General features: G+C 41.4%; 1 protein-coding gene across 3 annotated transcripts in view; it reads right to left on the reverse strand.

Moving 5' to 3' along the window:
- The window catches only part of SLC6A1 (solute carrier family 6 member 1), a 59,864-nt gene that overhangs the window by 30,400 nt on the left and 6,737 nt on the right, over positions 1-22,727 (reverse strand). The window contains exon 2 of one of the 3 annotated variants that reach the window (XM_064668147.1): positions 21,875-21,947. The exons of 1 other annotated variant lie outside the window; for it this stretch is intronic. The gene's annotated coding sequence lies outside the window, so the exon portion shown is untranslated. Of the gene's footprint in view, positions 1-11,181; positions 11,389-21,874; positions 21,948-22,727 lie in introns of those variants that run through there. One more of the 3 variants, XM_064668148.1, reaches the window with a different exon arrangement.

A 22,727-nucleotide genomic window follows, 5' to 3' on the forward strand; every position in this document is an offset into this window, starting at 1 on the left:
GGGATTTCATTCTGAACTAAAAGCAGTTTAAATGGAAACAAGAAATTCTCCCCCCATCTTCTCCTGCCAAATTATGAATTTGAAGCTGCAATATCAAGGTGCCTGGCAAATCTATAAAACTTTCTGGCTTGAAGTGATAAGGACAAACAATCAAGGGACTCACTCTGAAGGTGGGAGATAAATGGAACTATTTGCTTTCGTTTCAGTTAAAAAAAAAAAAAAGGAAATGCAACAAAAAAATAAAAAAAAAAAGCTCCAGATAAATCTGAGCATTTTGCAAGAGGTCACAGCAGGAAAACCAGTCATTGCCGGTTTTAAGTGATGGCTCAATTGCATTACAATACCGGCACGGCAAGGTTTCACGCCTGTCCCAAACGATTTCCAGCCTACGTTAAAAGCCTGTCTCAAGACAAGCAGCGGGGTCAGAGTGTGTTCTAAAACACTGGCATCACTCTGAAAAGAACACAAGTGCGTTTAGGGTATTTTGGAGCCATGGATCCCAGCCCCAGTTCCCCTAACAACTGAGCAGCACCTCAGATCAACTTCCTGCAACTAATCGTCCTTTGAGAGGTTCAAACCTTCTCTTGTGTTCTCCATACACTCATGGTAGCAAGTATTCTATTTCTACTCATATTTGGACTTGCCACGGTAGCAGACCCGAGGTTCTGGGTGCAGCCTACACACATTTCCTGTGCATCTGCCTGGTGTGCCAGGCCCTGGGTGAGGGAACTCGGGATCCCTTGCTCTAGGGAAGTCATATCTGCATGGTCAGCACTTTATTTATAAGATTAAAAGTCTAGTTGGGTGCCTTTTACCTTCTGACTACAGTGATGATTTTAAATAGCTTGCAGCATTGGTTTATTTTTAATATATTGAAGTATCACACAAATATTTCCAGCATGAAGGACATGCACTGTAAACCAACCTCTAAAATTTTGGTTTTGCCCATCCTTAGCTTTCTACCTACTCAGAAGCTTCAAAGCTTTCTGCTTTGGTCAAAATTAACAGGTTGAACAACCTCCTCAGGCACCCCCTGTATACCCACTAATAACTCCCCCTGTTTGGGACCATTCCATATCGTAGCTCTCACACAAAGTCTGTAATTTCAAATATAAGAGAAAATACCCACTTTACTTTCTGCAGGACAAACACAGGCTAACAATTTGCTGCCTCATGAAGGAGCTGATTTGTGTGGTTTTTTTTTTTTTTTATTTTCAGCAAATTTACCAGAAGATATCCATGTACCAACAGTGACACTGCTCATAACTGGAAGCTGGTTTGGAAGGGTCATGAAGCCAGATAACACCAAATGGTGGTTTCTGTCATGAATCAAAGCCTGCTGCTTTTGTCAAACAGAAAAATAAGACACCATCTGGTGAACATCAAGGTTTCAAAGGAAGACTCAAGACAATCTGGAACCAAAGGTTAATGCTGCAACCTGAAGACTACTGTCATTCTTCCCCTCAAATTCTAATTCTTGACAGTCCTGGAGGACCCATCAGGGATGCTGATGTCACACTGGCCCAGCACTTAACAGGGATATTAAGGCTGATCAACAGACCAGACAAACAAGCAGAAGAAGTAGAAAAGCTGCAAGTCTGAGACAAAATATATAATTTGGGAAGTTCTTGACAAGGGCCAGACAAATGTTTCGAGAGATAGCAGAGGTGCTTGAGAAACCTTGTCAGTGATATGTCAGGTCTTGTCAAAAAGAAAGAGTAAAACTTCACTTTCAACCCATTGACCATTTCCATTCTAAGAAGGTAGCTGTTCATTCAAAGGCAGAAATTTAATTATTTACTTCAAAGCACCATATGACAATATTCCTTGAGCTCAAGGGGCATTTTTTTCAGTATAAAGTCCAAGCTCAAGTCTTAGAAGGCAAACACCTTCCTCAAGGAGGCAAAGAGAGAGTTACCTTCCCCTCACACCATTTCTTTGAATAATAACCCCCTGAGGAAAAATATAATACTTGGGATGCATGTTTTTTATTCCCCTGGAGAAGATTAGGTTAAGCTTGCCCATTTTCAAAGGTACACAGATCATCAGGAAGAAGTTTAAGAAGGAAAAATGTGTTTTTTGCATTAAGTAAGAGTGCAAAATCTCTTGCCTTGTTCTCAAAATGGATGAGCCTGCACCAGTCTGAAGGAGGGACAGCTTTATTTTCATCTGCCTGACCTGATACAGCACATCAGGTCCTGTGGTCCAGATCCACACTTGAGGATTTGCACATTCATACTGATATAACTTTAATCTCATTTGACTGTGTAGAAAAAAAAAACAACCAAAACCCCATGAAAACCACCCCAGTTATTTAGTTATATCAGATAAAACCTTATTTATGCAGCAAATAATTTGGCATGGCTTTTTTTTTTTTTTTCTTTTGGGAAACTGTTTTTTCTCCCCCTCAGACTTTTACAGCCTTCCAATTGCAAGGTTTGTGGCACCTGCCAGGGGTGAAGGAATCTAATTTGCTAATTCAATCATCATTTGCAAACTTATGACTGCAAGCACGTATAAAACCGACATTAAAATATCTGAAACACCAGCTATGTTGACAAATACATTCTCAGAGCAAATAAAAGCACCTTTCAACTGAGGCATTTAAAGACTGTTCACATTTCTGGCTCAAGAATTAAGTCTCTTCCTGGACAACAGCTCTATTATTAATGAAATAATAAAGTATTCCAATATTATTGGAAGTAATAAAAACACAGCTCAAACCTCTTCCCCAAGCTGGACTGCTTCAAGAACTGCAGCTTGGAGCCCAACTTTTGGTTTAAGGCAGCAATCAGTCAAGCCCCTCCTCACAAAAGAAAGGGTAATAAGCCATCTACTTTTCACCAGTGAAGTCTACTCCACATTTGCCCAGGAAACCTCTTTTTTTTAGTGTTTCTCTTTGAAATTACTCAAGCTCCCTGAAGTCCTGACACAGACAAGTCCTTTTATGGTCATATGCAGATGAGACGTGTTCATATGGGAAATAAATATAAAACAAAAAACCCAATTAGACTCAACAACAACAAGTCTGTAGCACTCAGTTCTCTGTTTTAACATTGCTTTGGATCAGATCTATAATTGATATTTAAGGCAATGTCAGCAAAAAATCAGTTTCCTTAAGTGCATCTGGAAATGTTCAAATATTTACTTTAAAGCACCATATGACAATATTCCTTGAGTTCAAGGGGCATTTTTTTCAGTATTAAGTCCAAGCTCAAGTCTTAGAAGGCAAACACCTTCCTCAAGGAGGCAAAGAGAGAGTTACCTTCCCCCCACACCAGTTCTTTGAATAATAACCCCCCTGAGCAAAAATATAATACTTGGGACAGAGGTTTTTTTATTCCCCTGGAGAAGATTAGGTTAAGCTTGCCCTTTTTCAAAGGTACACAGATCATCTTAACCACCTGTAAAATAGGCCTGTCACCAAACTCTGCCCTCATGCAGCAGAGAGGGTCTTCACTGGAAAAAGCCAGGTGTGCACACACTCCAGAGCACATTTCTGGCATCCAAGTATTATAAATGACCCCTGATTTCAATGTGGCCAAATTAGATTATGGTGCCAGAATTTCTCAAGTGGAGATCTGAGAAAAGTGTCCTTAGGCAATCACAGATGCAATAATACTCTTCCTTAATTTATTTGGGAAAACAGCCTGAAAATTAGGGCGATTTTTTTTTTTTTGGCCAATCATGAAAATGTGTCTTCTCATCTACTTGTGGATAATAGATGAGGAATGTTATTCATCTGCAGGCTTCCAGTCTCCCAGTGTTACTTAGGCTGGATTAACATGTATTCCTCTGCTGCCCCACCACAGTACATGTTCTACTCTACACTTTTCCCTTCAAAGGTTTCACTTAATCCTACCACAGGGGCTCCTCAGGATTGATGCATTTTACTTCAATTAGTATCTCAGTACTGCCCAGACAACCCTTCAAAGCAGGAGCAGGTTTCTAGGTAAATACATGGAACAGATCTTAGAAAAAACACGTATTTTCACACTGGAACAAATCAGGGAAGTATTGATTTCACATGACGCCTGTGAGTTCTCTCACCAGCAGCAACTCCCTCCTGCCAGAATGTTACACGTAGCAGCTTTCAAATGTCAAAAATCAATATAGGACCATTTGTCTATTTTACAGCAAACACAAATGGAGACTCAGAAAGGCAAAATGGTCACAACCATCTAAGAGGAACTGATTAACCTGGAATTGGAGTCTAGTCCTCTTCATGAAGGCCATATCTCACTCTATAGCACAAAGATTTCCACATCACCCGTTGTCTGGAATTAGAGGATCAGGTGGTAAACATGTCAAAGTGCAGCCTCTTCCCATACAGAGGTCAGCTTGGCAGTCTGGGATGGATCACCTTCAAGCTTTCAAAGGTCACTATGAACTGATAAAGAATAGCTTACATAATGCCTGTCCTCTTCCTCTCTCAAAATCAGATCCTCTCTCCAATTTGCAGCATCCAAAAGATTCATCTCACTGATATTCATACATTGAAGTGAACACTTTAGTAGTAAATGGGGTATCCAGATCCTTGGAGAGCTTTCAGCATCTGATGCCTGACCATCTGTGCTGTAAACAACTTCCCTCTTCACCTGTGGAGTTTGATCAAAAGAGGGGCAGCACAGTAATAAGCCAAACATCAAACCAGTGTGTAGTAAAAGCTTTGCAGAGATAAACCTGGAAGAATCCTGAAGGACAAAGCCACCTAACCTGAGCTCCAGAAGAGGTTTCAAATGCAAAGCAGAAAAGGCCTCCATTTATTGTCAACCATTAAAATCATCATTTCTGCTTTTCCACCACTTATTTAATTATTAGCTAATTGAAAGTACTTCAGAGTAGACAGGATGGTCTCACTCCAAACCACAAGCACAGACAAAGAAAACACAGAGTGATGGTGGTAAAGATTCCACGCCTCACACATGAAATCAGCACGAGCTACAGCGTTTTTCTACACAAGAAAAGCAGTCCAGCACCAAGGCAGTTCAGAAGGCTCTGAAAATGCCAGCTCAGCTACTGCACACAGCCCGTTTGAATAAGCTCATCAACATCCCCACTGTAGCATTTCTAGTACCCAAGCTAATTTGCTGAGCTCGTTTGATTTGCTTGGCTGTGTTTGCACTGGTAATTTTGACACCATTTGCCTCACCACAGTGTGTGGCTCCTGTTGCCCTCAATTAATATTTGTCAGTTTGTCATCACAGGGCCACAGTTTACAGCACTTTAATGATGCAATAGAGTGGTACCCAGCTGAAAAATGACCTTAATGCAGTGAGCAGAAGGAAAAGGAACCTTCCTGACCCGTGTTCCTGGAGCAGGCAGAGATCAACCATCTGACCTTTGCTCAGTGAGGTCTGAGGTTGGTGGTGGTGACATCATTGTGCCCATTCACAAACTTCCTCACTGTCCAAAACCTCACTTTTGCATTTCCACTTTGCCCCACGCCTGCCCTACTGAGAAGTGACAGTAAGGGAAAAAGGGGGAAAGAGAATTGACTCTGTTAAAGGCAAAGTAAAACACTCCTCCAGTCTCACAAGCTGTGATTATATACCATGTTTTTTTATCTAAATCTCTCAAGTCCATCTTGTGCTTTCTCCTGCTTCAAGTATCTGAAATTTCTCTGAGTACTCTTCTCCTGAGAGCAGGCTGCCCTTCCAAGCAGTATTCAGATAAAGAAAGATATATGAATATTTTTCTTCTCCTTTCTGTCCCTTACACCACATAGAAACAGCATATTATTGGGTGACTACTGAACCAGCTCCTGCAGGACCAAAGATTACTGTGACCACCCCCACAATGTATCACTGATAGCAACTACCATGATATAATATTTGAGCAATTAAACCCCTCAAAACCTAAAAATCCCAGCCTGTTCTTAATCACTAAGCAGATTGCCTGCTTTCTGTTGACTATGGGTTAGTTTTGACTGTACTACATAAGGTGCACAAGTATTCCACACATTTTGCCCCACTTCTTAAATTTCTCATTTAAGACCATCATGGTGGGACCCCCTTGTTCCAAAAATATTGCTCTGACCCATAAGTAGGAACCCTTTGTTGTGACCTGACAAGACAGCAGATAGCCCCAGGTAAGACCTTGCTTTCTCACTGCATTATAAAACTAAACTGGCAATGCTAAAAAACCAAGTAAAATTTCTGCTCAGAATGGGCTTCATATTTATCCTACAATTATATTAAGTGTGCCATAAAAGTGAATGTACTGCTGTAATTATACATACAAAAAAGGCTACTTAGAATCTGAAATAAATGTATTGTTTCATTGCCTCACTGCTTTAGAATATTTCCTTTTAAAAACAACTCCTATCTTCAGATCAAGGAAAATTTTAAAGGTGACAGGATCTCTCTATTTCCTGAATATCTCTCATAAAATTGCACTTTTGGGTCCTACAAAGACAAGAACAGCTTAATTGCCTGCAATTGCAATTCTAGCCACTGAAAATCATATACAGATCTCCCATGAAAGCATTAAAGAGCTAAGACTTAATTAGCATCCCTGATTAAATAGCAATTCATACAGCCATTATATTTTCCAGCCAGGGAGCACAGTTCTCTGGAGCAGCAGCAAGGGAAAAACACACATATGCCTCCTTCTCCCAGTCAAAAAATTCACCACCCCCCACTTTCTTCAAGCTTTCTCATGGGAAATGTTCATTATTTATGATGCAAAGGCTGCTGCCAGACACACTTTGAACACTCTTAGGCAAATTGACCTATCTGAGAGATCACAGACCTCAGTAGAAATCATGGCAAGGGCAAAAACATAAAGCAGCTCAGAGAGAGCAAGACCAACACAGAGCATGAACAGACTCCCCCAGGCAGTCACATTTCAACAGCCTGCAGCACTGGGGGAGAGACACGGGGTTTTCTCACAACAGAGAAACCCTACACTGCTGATAAAAGTCCCAAGAACAAGCCTTTCTGAAGCTCAGCTCAGTTCTTAGTCTTCCCTGCTTCCACTTCACACTTCTGAAACACTCCCCAGCAGGAGAAGATTAACTCCTTCTTGGGACAGCTGGGATTGCAATTCTTCACCCCCCCCCTTGCTGTTTGGGCGTCCTGAAGTGATGGAAAAAAGTGAGCAAGAGCAATCCTGAGGGGCAGAGCACAGATCCATGGAGACATTCTCTCTGTGTTTGGACAGGACTGGAGCTGCCAGAGGTGACTATATCCTGTACTGAGAGCTTGTGTTTTGTGCTGTAGGAAATCCCTTCATTTCCAAATTTCCAGTGCCTGCATATGGTTGTTTACCTATTGGTTCTGCTCAGAAGGTGCCACCTTGTCCCTGTTTCTTGCTGGAATTGGGAAGGTCTCCAGACAAAGAGGAGCAGCATCCGAGCGTGGTAGCAGATAATTGTTGTGGTTTGAGACCCCTAAAAATCCAATTTCCAAGTCCAAGCCCCTCTCCCACAACTCACCCCAGTGTGAGAGGGGTTTTCCAGACCCAATACAAGACTCAATATGGGGGGAAGGGAATTATATTACAATTATTACACGAATAAATATTATACTACATTATATACATAATCCTAACTATCTCTCCTATGGTAAAGCAATATTTACATTGGATCAAATCTCTTTTCCCTCCAATAAAAGTCCAGAAGGGAAGAAGGAAAGATCCTTTCCACGTTCAGGGCAGCAGTGTCTCTCTTCTTCAATGCAGCAGTCGTAGCTGGAGTTGTAGCTGGATCTCTCTCTCCATTACAATAATGCAACAGAAACAACTACTTCTGTCCAGACATCTCAGACTGGCCAAGCTCTCCCAGGCTGGAAGGATCATGCCAGTCCCCTGTGAAGCCTGAGAACATGCTTGTTTTGTGAGGCCATACCAAGCAGGAAAAACTTACAAGCAGCAGCGATGAGACAACAACAACAACAACAACAAAGAATTATTGAAAGGGAACAAAAGAAAATTACGAGTTCAGGTGCAATGACCATCCAAAGACGACATTTTATCAGGACTAGAGATATACAGGTGCAGAATTAGCAAATACAGGCCCTCTACTATAGCACAGACTATCAGTTTTTTAATAATAAAGACAGATGATATTTGGCTTCTAATGAGAAGGCATAGGGTCAAGAACTGATTTGTAAGTGAAGTTCAGGATGCTACCTACATTGAGATTTTGGAAGCTTATCTCTTAGATAGTAGAGAATTGTACTCCAGCAATATTCCTTCACTCATCCAAATGGGAAATCTTAGACAAATGAAATAAGTCTGAAATGAGGATAAATAATCTGTCCTATGACAAGGCTCAGTAAATTAGCTAGACAGACAGAACAATGATAAATGGGATATAAGAGAAGAGGGAGTTACTGTATTTAGTGTTTGAAATGTCATTTGGATAGTGCTTACTGCTAATGTGCCTTCTGGGGTTTGCAAAGTCCTGCTCCATTGGCCTTCAGAAAGCCAGAGGTCAAATTTACGTATAAAAATCCGAATACTCCCTCATATTTGAACATTCCATGCTTACTGGGAAAAAGAACATTATTCTTGACTAAACTTTCTGGAAAATATCTGTTCTTTGCAGCACAGTTCAGCAGCTCATCACATGCACTACACACTCCTGTGCTGCTTCCAGCATTCCTCCTCTCTGCCTCTTAACCCCATTTCCCACACCTTTCTTTACAGAGCAGCACCCATTCTTGTAGAACTGAAGGGAACTGGTTTTTTTTCATCGTTCATCTCTTACAGTTATCCCCTACTAAATATCACACAGGCACCTGACATCAATATCTAAAGCATTGCTTGTTTCCTGATGCTCAACACAAGCTCATCTTTGGCTGCCATTTCTTCAGCTCAGTCAATGCTGCTGGTTCCAGGTGAGAAAGCAAACAAAAACGATTTTTGGAAGAAGGCCTTCACAGCCCCAAAGGTCTCAAGGCTATCACTGAGCATCCAAAACAACTTAGAGATGAGTCTGAAGCAGTTTCAGCTGTTTGCACTGTAATACATGACTGCTCAGCTGAAGAAAGGAGATTGGAAAACCATATGGCACCAATTACTTACATCCTCCTGTAACCAACACTTTTCCTTTCCGGATACAATTTATCTGTACTCCTTGGCAGCTCCACTGGCTCCCTCTCTTCTCCTGAGGAATATCACCACATGCAGACACTATTCACATGCCAGGCAAATTATCTCTGCAACCCTATTTTCACAATAAGCCCAGCCTTGTGTCCCATCCAAAAGGTAAGTGTCATGATTTGTGACTGTGAAAGATGCCTTGGCACTTTCTGAAAAGTAAATCCAGAGTCTTGGCAGAATTTCAGCTTTGGTGATTGCATTCAGTCTACCTATAGTACCTTTTTTCTGACAAACAGCTGATGAATTCTAGCCCAGATGTGACTAGTAGCATATCCCAGATTCCAGGAAGCTGTTAAATCAAAGAAGAAACTTAATAACGAGCAAATAAGCCTTATTTCTCATGGATCTGCTCTACAGGTATTTTTATGCTCTTTTTCTCAGCTCCCAGAATCCCATCACAATAGTTGGACTCAAAAGAAACCACAGGATTAAATCTCTGAGGAGAATTTCTCTTTGAAATGCTGGTCAGAAACCCAGGGAGAATACAAATGGCACTTAAACCTCATTTTCCTCAGCCTACAGCAGCAACCTGGTAGTGTTTAGTTACTTCCCATTTAAGTTTCCAATCCTTAGCTGAAAAGAGAGTCCCACAGGCACATGGGTAACAGTGCCAAATGCTGGCTTCTGACAAACAAATCTAAAGGGAGGAAAGCAAAAGTCCTGTGTACTTGGAATAACGAATTTGGACTAATTTCCCTTTCCACTGTTTTTATAAAGTGCATTTTCATATTTAGGAGCAAAAGTAAAACCAAAAAGAGCTGATTTGCAAAATCCAATTGCTAAACAGCTTCTTCTAGGAAGGAAAAAAAACCCACCACACATGAAAACTGCTACAGAAAGCCCCACAAACGACCAACATCTTTTTATCCTTTGGTTATGCCGTAGGGTCAATTTGCTTCAAATAATTTGCAAGTTAGCTCAACACTCTGTGAAAAGCATTAAAAACCAAACCCAGCAGTACCACGAGGTGCCATGTTTATTGCATGTTCATGGAATATCCTTGCTCAGCTTCTCAGTTCCCATCAGAAAGCCCCAAACACGTGAATTTTGCAGCCCAGCTCTGCCAGCTCCCCCAGGATGTGGAAGGGAAGAGGTGTTCTGTGTTCTGAACAGCTCATCACTTGTCACCACCCCCAGGCTGAACACTTGTCACGGTGCCACGGACTGACAGGTACTCAGCAATCTCTTGAGGAGAGTGCTGGATGCTCAATAGCCCTCCTGAACTAATTTTTCTTACTTTTTGAAAACAATTTTCTAGGCCATCTAGCTGGGAATGTCACCTTCCAAGTGGGAAGCAAATAACTGCTGCATTCTCAAGCTCTGTAGTCGAGCATTACTCTTATTAACTATAGACAACAGTGATGGCACAGGCAAAGTCTATTTTTTCAGAACTTAACACTTGATGAGAACTATATATTTTCCCTCTTTGAATATAGCTCTGTGCTTTTTTTCCATCTACAGTAAAATGGATAAGACTTACTTTAAACTGGTGAGATTTAAACACACGCTTGAAATTAAGGTGACACTCAGGAGGTTTAACAAAGCTCAATATCAGGAGGAAAGTACCCATGAAAGCAAAGAGGTAGGGTTCCAAGAGAGACCTGCAAGGGTTAGGAAATGCTTCCATTTATTTGGGAGGGCTGAATATCCTTTTTTTTCCCCTCACTACAAATGCTACAATTAAAAAACAAAACAAAATAAAAAAAGGCTGAGATATTACTGACTGGTTCAAGGCTTCACAGAAATTAAGTGAGAGAACCCAAGCAAGCACTGAACTTTTCTGTTTCCTGTAACTAAGGACATTGACAGAAATATTCAAAAGATGGTCTTACCTCAATGATTTTTAAAGTAATACAAAACAAGAGATTATATTCGGGACCAACATTTCTGGAAAAGATGCCGAGCCTCATGCAAGACCACTGCCCAGCAGCACACCCTCCCTGCAGAGCTCCCAGATAACAGCTACAGGACTAGGGAATACAGCAAAAAAATCCCTTCCTCTCCCTCCTTCTTGTCCCTGGCACATGGATGGCAGGAGAAGGGAGAAGTAGAGCAGGCAGAATATCTCCTTACCTGCCCAGAGAATCCAATCCCAAGGCAGCTCTTCGTTCACAAGAGGCTGTTATAAAACTTTCTGACCAAACCTCCACTCGTGAGCAGTGGGTTTGCAGGAATTCAGCATTGATGCTTTTTTAAATTACTTTTCTATTTGCCAATTAAAGGCAACTACCCAGACCATTTTCCAGTGGCTCGTTCAGCTCCCGAAGCAGAAACAAAGCTGTCCACATTTCCCCGTGGCAGCATTTGGCTTTAGGAAGGTTCCCTAAGCCTTTTGTTTCTAGATTTCAAAATGGGAACACTGTGGTCCCAAGGAGCTGCAGTATTTTTAAAGGAGTTTCACTCCCACAAGTGTATTCATCCATCCATCCATCCGTCTTGGGAGCCCTTCCCCTCACACCGAGAGCTTGAGCAAAATTCCAAAAGATTGGAAGCAAAATTCTGTTCCCATAATACAAGGCTTCACAAGTCTCAACTGAAGGAAGACAGTATCAGTCCCATAAATCTTCCAGGCTCAGAAACAGGAGGCTGAAGAAACAGAAGCTCCTTTTTTTTTTTTTGGGGGGGGGGGGAATACAGAATTAGCCTTGGAAGGGAAGCATTCAAAAGACTGTCCCAAAACAAATCCTGACCTGTATAATATAAAAGGGTTTGTTTACTGAGGCATGAGCAGATACTACTTCACTGATTTAAGTGAATAGGCTCAGTGCCAAAGCTATCAATGGAATTATATCTGCTTATGCTGCTGGGAAGTTCTGCTCTTTGCACAGCATTCAGTGAGGTGTAAAATGAGGACTTAATGTTACTTGCTTGGACTCATTTCAAAAGCAATTGCTGCACCTGTTCATACCAAGGCACACAGTAAGTTCTTTTATTTTTACCAGAACTCAACAGCACAAAACCTGGATTAAAATAACAAAGCCATGTTTTGTATTACCACACATTTCTTTATTCTTTACTGATCACCTCCTTTCTAAAATGCATTCATTTTCCTAAAGGAAGAAAAATAAAAATCTGTTTCTGCCTACAAGACAACGAGCAATTCCTCGCATCTGCTCTCCACAAGAGCAGAAATTTTTCTGGTTTGCACAATACTGAACATGAGCAACACAGCTCCCCTGGAACCCTATCTTCCAAGTATTAACCAGGACATGGGGACTTTTAAAGAACAATTAACAGAGTTAATTCTATGTCCCTCTGAGTACAATAAAATAACAAGTGGGAAAATAAGTCAGATTTTTTTCCACAGAAAAATATCAGTTCTTATCTGCCTAGCACAGATTGAGCAAAGAGTTCTCCCCTGAGATGTAGCTCTAAGCCAATCTAAAACAGTCATAATGGACTTACTCCAAATATACTGCCAGACTGCAGGGATTGTGCAAACGTAGGCCTTGGCTCTGCTAAGCAGTAAATTCCTCATTTTCCACTGGGAGCTCATGTTACTTTGAAGGAAAAGGGTATTTTGCTAAATGGAGAGAATTTTAACAAACAAACAGCACACTAGGTTACAAAGTTATTGCACTAAGGAGAGAAACCTTCATCTCCCTGTAGCTGTAAAAAGTTGCATTCAACGAACAACTTGGAAGAAGCAGAGAAAGGGAGCAACCTGATTTCTTAACATTGTCCTGTAAGTCAGTAAAAGGTAGACAAATAGCAAAAATCAGCTCACACAGTGCACCTGTGTGGGCCTGGTGACCTCCAGAGCTTCTCCCCAGTCTAAATATTCCATGGTTGTGTACCCTGCATTTGGATGATGTCCATCACACCCCTGAAGGTGGCACATTGCTTGGAGATCGTGGGGAAGAAGTGTCAGACCCATGGACTGCAGCCCCTCTTGCTTAATTGCTCATATTAAGGCAAGCTGTAGATAGAACTTTCCATCAGGGAAGGCAGAATAAATCCTCCTGCCTTTTCTAAATTTTTTTGGTGTGTTTCTATTTGTTTGGTTTCGTTGCTGGTTTTCGTTTGTGTGCTTGTTTAAAATTTTTAAATAGTTTCCAAATACTGTCTCCTTCTTGTGTGAATGTTCACAGAAGTGCCTCCCAGCAGCAGAGGCTACATTCAGCTATCTCCAGTTTTAGACTTCCATCATTCCCATCTTCAAGCTCCATGATCTTTCCCATGGCTACTTGGTATTAAAGGGACACTCCAGCCCAGGTACCAAACTCTCACAAAAACCTTATGGGTAACTACACTCAGGGCAAGGCTGGTACACTGTCTAAGAAGGCAAAATTTTGACTTGCTTGTCACCCTTCAGAAAGGCCAATGCTGCACTGGACATTTTTGTAGTCTTTTTTTGTGTTTTTCAGGTCTGTTTAGTGAAAAAAAAAAAAAAAAAAAGCTTGTGCAATGGTTATCAGCAAATTATCATCTACCTCAATGAAAGACAAGGATGAAACTGAGGAAAGTTGGTTTCTTTGAGGCTATGGAAGCATTTGTGGGTATCAAGTGGGAAATTAAATAGCCAGAAAAAAACAACTATGGGACCATTTTTTTTTAAAATTCCAATTCATTCACACTATGTGGGAATGTCAAATATTTGCATTTCATTAGGAAAATGTTGATAAAATCACCACTGGATTACATTAAATAGCATGGCTGAATTTTTCAAAGGAGACAAAAATACATATGTGTGCATTTCAGTGGCATTGAGGTGTCTGCCTTCCTTAGGCTCCTAAGATAAAAGAAAAAACATATGCTGAACGATGAATGCCTACTTTGGTTCCGAAATACTAGATTTAATTATGTTTTTGTCTAATGGCTGGTGCAGACTAGAAAAGGAAAGATGTAGATGGGAGCAGGAAAGGGATTAAATCTGCCAATCACATCCACAAATAGCACTACCATTTTTAAGATCCATTGGACCAAATCCTGAAGCCTTTTATTAGCAAAGAAATTCCCATTACCTTGTTCCACACAAGACAGCACTCCATACCTTGCATAATTCAACTACTGAATACAAAAACTACTCTTTCTAACTCTTGAACTCTTCCAGAATTTGATTTTTTTGTTATGCACAACATACTCCAGTGCACACAACAGCTCTTTTTTAGGGCTTCTCACAGCCAGATGACAAGGTGTCAGCTTTGAGCTACCCCTGAAGATTCCCCCTCCCTGTAAAGATGCCAATCTGAGATTCCAGAAGCGAGGGCATGTTTGTGTTCTATCACATGTCAGCCGCTATAAACAACAGCCTGAAGGGAGCTTTTCCCCCCACTCCTGTAAACAAAGGAAGTCTTTATTCCTGTAGTAGTAGATCTCACAGGAAAACTGTGAATCTTGACTGCTACATGGCAGAGATAACTCCTGCTCCTGCTAAGCAGAGCTCCCTAGAAATAAACCATGAAGTTGGAGACATTTATTTACAAGACAGTTTGGACATCCTCAAACACAGCTCATTCAGTGTATTCTGCATTTCAGAGCCCTCTGCCCATCCAGCCAGCAATGGAATTTCATCTCTGATTTTAAGGCATCTGTCATCATTACACAAACAAAATATAGAGCCTTGCTTTAAAGTGAATGGAGATTATTTTAGTTCTAGAACTGGAAATATTTTGTGGAAGCAACAGTGACAATAAGTAGCTGGGACCAAATTGATATTATAAGAAAAATGAATGGAAGCAGCATTCTTTTGTGATAAACAGAGAGAACAATAATCCATTCAGCTTTCCTGGTGAAAATAAGGACCCTCCCACACAAAAAGTCACAGCAGCCCAGCTGTCACCCAGTCAATATTTTATGCTCCCCATAAGCATTTCTAAATGCACAGAACTGCATTGTCCACCACTGTAACTGTGGGGCTCTGGCTTTCTGCAAAGATCCCTGCCCTTTCTCATCGCTCTCTCTTCCAGCTCTGCAGTTTCCACTATGAGAGCTTCCTGCTGGAAAAGCAACACCCTTTTCTAGTGGCTATGTACAGACCTTCCATCTGAAGGCAGGAACATCATGGAGAAAAACTGCTGTACCTCAAACAGTCTAGAGAGGGATACAGAATAAATCTTGTTACAAACACAGAACTATACAATTACTTCATAAACAAACACAGCAAATGCCTTTAAAAAAATAATAAACGAAGCAGTGTGATCTTAACTAGCCCAGCCCAGTAGAAAAGACAAGTTACAGTGGCAAACCTACAGGCAGGCTCCCAACAATCTTCACACAGAAACCATCTCAGCATAATCATTGATAATATGAGCACAGCAGAATGTATGTCAGCCATGGAAATCTTCTTACACCAGCCATTCTCTGTTGAAGTGCATGAATACAGTGCTGGAGAACAAAATTATCTGAAAACAGACATGTATTTTGCTTTCAGACACGAGACAGGCTGGCACACATGCCAGATGCTCAGCATAATAATCTCTTGTGACCCCATGTTGGTTCTTAAGCAACAATTCTAAGGGGTTTTGTTGTTTGCCTGGTTTTTGGTGTTTGGTTGGTTTTTTGTTTTGTTTTGGTTGGTTTTTTTTTTTTGTTGTTGTTGTTGTTGTTTGGTTCGGTTTTTTTAATGGCTGCAGCATTCTGCAGAATTTTCTTTTTTTTTTTTTTCTTACTTATACCCCTAATCCGGAAGCAAGCAAACAACAGCGACCAGACTGAGGTACTGCAAGTTGAGGTCGTTACCTGCTGCTATTCAAAGGTCTTTAGCTGCAAACTCTTCCTTCTCTCTGACCTAACTCCTCCAAGGGCCCGGGGCCAAACCCTGGGGAAAGCTGGATTACTTAGAGCAGACCTGCTTGTTACCACCCAGCCAAAAAAGCAGCAGACCAAGTGGAATAAAATGGCACACGAAGGACAAAAAAAAAATGCCCACCCTTATATGTTCCTTGGCCATTCTTTAATTCCAAAGGATCCAAGCTGCAACCATTTCAGCACTGCTGCTGCCACTGTTGCCAGAAGCCTCCTGTGTGCAGCAAAGGCAGGCAGGGAGTGTGGAGTTGATAGTTTCCATCTGCTTTCCAAGGAGGACACCAGAGGATGGTGCTAGAGTCTCTTCATTGTGCTCATTCCTTTGTAGTGTTAATTATTTCCACCTCTTTCTATCCACGAGGGAAGTACAACTGACATATCTTTGTGCAGTTGCAGTTATTTCCCCCTCTTTCTGTGCTTCTACAAGAGGAGCATTTGCTAACAGCTTCATTGACCTCAATCTGCACATCTTTATCACTCCCTGGAAGAAAAAAATGCCCATAAATCTGCTCACTTTTATTTTCCTTGCTTTACTATGTGTTTATCAGTGTTATCTGTCATTCATGTGGTTTTTGGATTCGCTGCTTCTGCACTCCATGCAGACAATCTTGACTGTAAACACATGAATGTCATTAATCCTCATATTTTGTGACCAAAAGTGAACAGCAGTAGCTTTGGAGGGAGCCTGAATACAGTGCATTTCAAGGCAACATCTATGTCACCTTTAAAGAAGGCAGATTATTTCCCTGCCCCTCCATCTCCCCTCTAACATCAGACACAAGTAAATGAAAATAAATCATCCCTAGCCACAATGCACATGGCTTTTAACTACCAGGTACAGAGACATTCACATGTTTACCTGCCCTACCTGAGGCACCTCTCAGCAATTCTCTTTGTAACCACTGGAAATAAATAACATGAAGTAAATTGCATTGCCCTTGCAATGCAATTCTGTTGAGATTTTCTACAACTTCAAAAATAGTGGCAAAAGGAAAATATACAGGCCTCATGAAAGAAAAACAATCTCTTACAAGGTTCACTCTGAAAGCATGTGTTCCTCAGAAATAAAACAGCTTTTGTGTTACTCAGAAAACAAGGCAGCAAGTTCTTACATGAACTAAATAGGATTGCCTTTCTAATAATGTCAGTGCTGGCACAGACATGATCTGCAAATAATAGTTTTTGGGTTTTTTTTTTAAACTAGACTGTAAAAAATTATCTTGGATATTTGTGAACATATTTAAAGGTCCATATAAGTATTTCCCAAATGCATATTTGTCCTTCAGTAAACCACTTTGGCTAAGATATACACACTCCTTTACAATAAAGACATTCTTTGATAATTTTCATTTAAAACTTCCTCACCTCCAAGATACTACCTTCATAAACTACCCATTTATTTTTAAGCAATCTGCATAAAGACAGCAGTAGGGTATCATGCTGAAGCTCAATTTTCAATACAAAAAGGTATAAAGCTGTAATAAATTCCACCAGTCACAGTTCAACTCCCTTTTGTGGGAGGAATCATACTGAGTCAAATCAAAATGTTCCATGGCCTCTCTAAATTGCTTTTGAACAATGTCCTTGTCCTTCATTTATATCAAACCCAATTTCCATTGAGACTATCCCAGTAGTATATCATCAGTCAGTAAACCTGTCAAGTCCCTTGGAGCCCCTTAGCAACTGCTTTTGTCAATCCAACCCCTCCTTGGAAACTCTTGTTGTGTAAAATCAAAATCACCTCTGTGCTCAGTGGCAATTGATACACTTGGAGTGGCTGAATGCCAGTGTGGGAAAACAATCTTCTTCCCAGTCCTCCCAGTGTCGCTGTGAAGCAAAACCATCAATCTCCCTTTCCAGACACCCATGAAGGTGAAATTCTACCTCCTGCCACGTGTGTCCCCATGCACTGTCTCCTCTTGAAGGCAGCTTGAAAAGGGAGTTCTGAGTGATAAACCACAAAGACCCCCATTTGCTTGTATTTGAAATCCAGCAAAATCCTTCCTCTGCTCCTTGAGGGACCAAGATGCCAGGGCCAAATTCACAACGTGGAAAAACTACTGTTGATCTGTTCAAGTCACTGACCTTTCCCAGGTACACACTTGTCTCACTTTCCTGCTGTTTTCTTCAGAAATATTTATTCTCATTCTGCTGCCTATTGGAACATTATTGTATTCAATCCAGCAACCATCTCATAGGCCAGAGTTCTTGTGGGTTTGGGGAGGGGGCAGCAGCTGCATTTCTTCTCACCCCTGCACTCCCAAAATTTAGTCAGCTACAGGGTGTTAGTTGTTACTTTATAATCACTCCATTCCTACAGCTTTCAGTGCAGTGAGCAAGGTAGATTTACAGAATGTGGTACACTAGACCTCAGCAATCAGCAGCAGTTTTCAGGTCCAGTGGAGTTCAACCAAGAGAAGTCACCTCAGAGACGACATGAAAGGTGATACGTTTGGTAACCGAGATGGTTTTCCATGGAATGGCAGCACCAGATTCCCTGTCTTTCACATGTCTTAGTTATCCAGCCCCTCAAACTTTACTTTTTCCAGAAAAAGATATCATACTATAAACAGAGTCCCTGCCTTTACCAAAGTTAGCACCTTTTTGATATTGAAAATTCCCTGGTGCAATGCAATCTGCTCACAGACATCAACACCATAAAACACCACGGGCTGCTGTGTGTTGTTACAGATGTTTCTGTTTGTGCCCCTACTCAAAAGCTGAGTATTCTTTAAAATGGTGATATACCAGGACAGTACCAGATAGTCCAAGGACAAACAAGTGACAATCTGTGACTGTGCCAGCGCTACATGTTCGTTCAGAAAGATGTTTACCACCTTGTCAAGGTGACAAACCATTTCCAGCTGGGTGCACAGCACAGGCCAAACAAAAAAGGCTACAGCTGACACTCCATTCCAGTCTGGTCTCTTTTCTCCTAACTGCAGCACTTCCTAATCCAAGCAATCATCTTAAACAGTGTCAAGTGACAGCAGGAACATGACTGACAGTAGGAAAAGGTGAGAACTGTAGAGTATGTGTCTGTATCTGTGCGTGTACAAACACAAATACCCCGTGTGGTGGGTGTGTGTTTATGCACATCCATGCACTTGCAAAGCTGACAGGCTGATCCCTGGGCACCTGGAAGAAGGTCCTGGTCTTCCTGGGCACAAGAGCTGCACAGAAAAGGACCACAGGGGATGTGAGGCACTGCTCCAAACAGTGCAGCCACAAGGCTTGGCCAAACTGGAGGATGATGGACACCACTAGAGTCAGGTTCCACTGAAGAAGGACTCTTCCTAACACCAAAGCAATGTCTGATGTCCAAGTTTACTAATTAGTTCACTCACTAAATTCAACATATATTTTGTTTCTACCAAGAGTAAGGATTTCACCCACGAATTGTTACAGAAACCAAGAAAACATTAAAGTGTTACCAAAAAAATGAAAAAAAATAATGGCTTTAATGAAACATATCAAAGTGCAGTGCCACTAGTCCCTTACTATTTTTAAGTGCTGTAAAATGTAGCTGTCTGTACATTACAAAGCAGATGTCTTGGTTATAAACCAAGATATCTCAACACAAAAAAACCCCAGAAGAACTCCAGAGAAGCTGATCCTATACAATCAAGTGTTTTGAATTGGCAATAAAACCAGGTACTCTGCTGGGACATGGTTGGATCTAAACCCAAAAATAGCAGTCAAGAATAAATTCAATGACTCTCTGAGCACCATATTTGAGATGACCCATACTGATGAACAAAGTCACAAAAACCTGTGAATAATGCCCAGAGGGCACAGTAGCCCAGCATCTCTAAATATGTCCTCTCAGACACATTTCTGACAAATAATACCTCAGATACATTTTGAGTTACCAATCTCTCCCTCAAGATAAGGATCTTATTAGAGCTGACACAGAAAACCTGACTAACTCAAAGTTTTGATGCTTTTAAGGCAGATTCAGAAAACAGCCAGAGATAGGTGTGAAACAATATACATAATTTCCAAAAGCCTTGTAAGGTCAATAATTACACAGTCATTCTCTAACAAGTGGCCAATTGCCAGAAATCCTGCTGAAAGCAAGTGAGAGTTTCTGGCATCACCTTTCCCAGGGGGATAACATTACAAGGACAGTTTTAATTTGCATTACCTCATCTGCACAATCATCCTGAGCAACAGTGGACCCAACTGCCTTCCACCACATGGAGCTTTTCTGGTTTTTGCTGGTGAGGATCCGGGATATAGGTGCAATAACTAGAGTATCTTTGTCATTCTAAGACCCAGAAACTTAGACTGCAGAATTATAGCCAAACCATCCTGCTTCATTCATTTTTATGAAAGAATCCCAATCTCGCCAAAAAAACCCCAAACAAACCCAGAAGCAAGTGTGGTCGTGCTCACACAGAATTCCTCCAAATTAAAAAGTGCATATTGTACCTTCCTCCAGCTTGGTGAAATGGCCAACACTGCCCTCGTCCTCCTGGCTGTCAGTGAGTGTGATATTTCTTAATCATGGTATTTTGCACAGCTATGCCACTAATTAGATCCGTCCTTGACAAGCTGGAACAAAAAGGAACTTTTCAGCAGTGCACCAAAAAGAGCAGTGGGGCACTGTGACACTGTGCAAGTGTCCAGGTTACAGGCCACCATAAGAAACATTATACAGGTGGAGGTTCAGCTTCCTAAGGCCTTCTGTTGCCACTTCTAACTCAGGGCAGGCCCCCCTCGTGCCTCGGCTCCAACACTTCATTAACTCTGATTTAACACGGCAGTGAGGACACTGTCAGCTCAACAAGGAAAGGCTCTGAACCTGACAATACTCTCAAGGAGTTCTGACCCTTCTCCCCCTCACACACAAAGGCCAACTTTTTTCAAATTGCCAGAATCTCTCTGGATCAGGTCCACCTGATAACCTCCTCTCACTTGCTGAGGTGGATGGAACACACAGCACAAAGCACAAGATTTCTAAGGAATTCAAGCAATCTTGCAATCAATATGCAGTACAGATCTCTGCACTACAGCAGTTACATTATCTTGTGTGGCACATGCACTGTTCCCATGGCAACCAGCATCCTTCATCCAACTCCATTATTATGGTTGTTTGAGGCTTTCAGAATCTCTGGTGTCCAAGCCATTGCTCAGAGCTACTTTGTGCTAATAAGCCTTGAGAAAAGATACAAGAAGAAAAGAAGAAAATGCAGCAAACTCTGTTTTGATAATCTATAAGCAACATGGAAAGCAAGAAGTGGCAGAGGAAATACAATTCAATCAGCTGGGGGGAAGAAACTCTTATATAACCACCTTCATTAAGTGAGACAAACGTAGTGCAAATTCTCTCCAGTCTCTTAATTCCAGAAAAATTAGCAGTCTGCTTAGTGAGTTTGTTGATGAAGAGTAGCTTTGCAATAGGGATGAGGAAACAAAATCTTACCGTACATCTATTGTAATATTAATGTCTCTACAATTGATACCACAGAGATCTTTGTTTTCATAAAGGACTGAGTTTGTAAATATCAGCAGCAGAGTTCAAGAAAATAATTTCATTTTGACCTTTTTATGAAGTCTGATATTGAAGTTTTAAGGGGCTATTATCAAAATCTATAATCTTTACAGTATAATCTATGTTTGGTTTTTATAAATTGTCCCTAGATACCTTAAGAAAGCTGTCTCTATCAATAACACCACTTTTTTATTTTTTTCTTTTTCTTTTTGGTTTTTTTTTTCCTGGCATTTAAGCATTTCCACATCAAAGCATTATAGCAACCTCATTATGCTTTGCACAGCTTAATACAAAGTTTCTCTTAGTCACCAACGAGGGAATTTCAGGCAGAAAATAAATAACCTGATTTATTAAAGTGACCCTTGACAAATCATCCCTAAGTTGCTGGCTAGGGGATTTATCCCTGGGAAATACACGTGGGTCAGTAGGAACAGAAATACTTTGAAGTTGGAGGGTTTGAATGCTCTTAAAAACAAATGTTAAAATAAACAAAGAAGGCACTACACTAGAAAATGTCCTTACAATTGACAAAGGAGACTGAGAGGCTGCTGAATCCAGCTGATCTTTGTTTCAGTTCTTTAATTGTGCTCAGCACCTGTTGGGAAAGAACAGGAATTCTTAAGTGTCTTGGACCCCATCTATCAGCTGTGTTGGCCACATCCAGTGTCAGGTCAGCTGGATTCCTTGCTGTTGAAGGTAAGCAAGGTCAAAAGCAAGGTCAGTGATTAGTAGAGACCCACCAGGGAGATGAAAGGAAGCAGCTGGGCCCCTCTCACACCCCCCCAGCCATGCTCAGAGCTGCCAGGCAGCAGCAAAGCCCAGTTCCCCGTGGTTTCTACCAGCAGTGCAATAGCAGGTCTCACAAAGCACCCTGGAGCAGGAGCCCTTCTCCCTTCCACTGCTGCCACACTCCAGCCCCAAAGCAAACCCTGCATCCCAAACTGGAGCCCAGGAGGGCTCCTGGCAGACCCTGCTCTTTCGGGCTGGAGAGCTGACATTACACTTGAAGTACGATTTTTCAAGCATAAGGCGTAAATATTTTAATATTAGGCTCTGCAGAAAATCGGATTAAAAAACCCCCAAGGCTTCTACTGTTGGTACAGGAACGTGTTAAGCATTGAGGAGAAGCAAGTGAGAGATGACTTGTCTGCAGCTGCTGTCACGTGGTGCAGTTCACAACCTGAGAGCCTCCCGACCTGCTCGTGTCCTCACCCCACAGTTCCTGTGCCCAGCAGGTGTGACCCTCTGCTCTACCCACTGCAGGCCCAACATCACCCCCACCAGGCTGATCCTGCCTGTCCAAAACAGGGAAGAAAGCCACGATTACTATCCCAGAATGCAACTTCCATAACATTTCAGTGTCTTTCCATTGGAG

This window comes from Pseudopipra pipra, chromosome 11, assembly GCF_036250125.1.
Source record: "Pseudopipra pipra isolate bDixPip1 chromosome 11, bDixPip1.hap1, whole genome shotgun sequence".
Lineage (NCBI taxonomy): Eukaryota > Metazoa > Chordata > Aves > Passeriformes > Pipridae > Pseudopipra > Pseudopipra pipra.